The following is a 1,416-nucleotide window of genomic DNA, read 5'->3' as shown; positions in this document are numbered from 1 at the left end:
GATCTGCAAAGGCTGTGATTTGAAGTGAGAAGCCAAGGAGGGCTGGGCTACATAGTCACTGGCTTATGTTCCACTTGTCCTACCCATTTTCCCACTGGCTTGGAAGCATAGAGGTGATGATTGTATGAATCACATGGTCTCTGCTCCTTCCGCATTCCCTTCAGAAAGGTATTTCTGTTATTAGAGGCAGTGCATGTAAGGCTCAGAGACCTGAGGTCCTTGGGTAAAGGCTATAGCAGTTTTCTCTTTCCAGTTAATGATCTCAAATCTGCCACATCCTGAGGCCTGAAGGCTTGTTTGTAATGAGGGGTTAACATCATGTGTCACAAGAGCCTAACTTTAGAACATAGATTGTTGGAGGTGGGAGGACCTTAGAATACAGGGTATCAGAGCAGGGCCTTTAGAACATACAATATCAGAGCTGGGAGGGGACTTAAAACAGAGAATATCAGATCTGGGAAGGGTCTTAGAACACAGAATGTCAGAGAGGGGAGGGCTCTTAGAATAGAAAATGTAAGAGCATGGAGAGACCTAAAAACAAAGAATGGTATTGCTGAGAGGACCTTTAGAACAGAGAATGTTAGGGCTGGGAAGGGATCTTAGAACACAGAATGTCACAGCTGAGAGGGTCCTTAGAAAACAAGATGTAAGAGCTGGGAGAGCTCTTAGAACATAATGTCAAACATGTGAAGGACCTTAGATTATATTGTGTTAGCATTAGGACTGGGACCAGTCTTAGAGACCAGCTAGTATAGCCTGCTTATTTTACAAGTCAGGAAATTAAGGCTCAGAGGAGATAACTTTCCCAAGGATATAGGGAAGCTTGGCATTTGTGTTGATGCTAAGTGCCTGAATCAACTTCCTTTTCATGGAGTACTTAGCCTCTGCCTCCCAGGATTCCCATGGCTAAGAAGGACATTTATCTCACCCTTCCTTGTTTTACTATTGTCTTCTTGTGAGTTGGGTCCCCAGTCAGACTGTGGAGCCCCTTCAATGCAAGGGCCAGGTCCAATTCCTCTCTGTGTCCCACTTTGACTTAGCAGAGTACCTTAAACTCAGTAAATGTTTGTGGAGTCACGACCCATGTTGATATTTCACTTTGCCCTGCACCAGCCCCATGGGACAGGGAGTTCAAGGAGTATTGCCCCCACTTCAAAGATGACAAAACTGAGGCTCAGAGAGTCGTGTAGTTATGAAGTGTCTTAACCTAGATTTGAACCTAACTTTCTTCACTTCAAGTTCAGCAAATGAATACATGACTTGGCTACTCTCCAAGGAAGGTTCCCATCCTGGAGAAGGATGAGGTAGATTTCATAAAATTTCGAGTTGGAAGAGATTAGAGGTCATCTAAGTCCAATCCCCTCATGTTATGGATGAGAAAACTGAGGCTCAGAAGGGACGGGAAAGACTATCAGG

Source organism: Phascolarctos cinereus, unplaced genomic scaffold, assembly GCF_003287225.1.
Source record: "Phascolarctos cinereus isolate Bilbo 61053 unplaced genomic scaffold, phaCin_HiC Scaffold_726;HRSCAF=1367, whole genome shotgun sequence".
Lineage (NCBI taxonomy): Eukaryota > Metazoa > Chordata > Mammalia > Diprotodontia > Phascolarctidae > Phascolarctos > Phascolarctos cinereus.
This window is presented reverse-complemented; position numbering follows the sequence as displayed.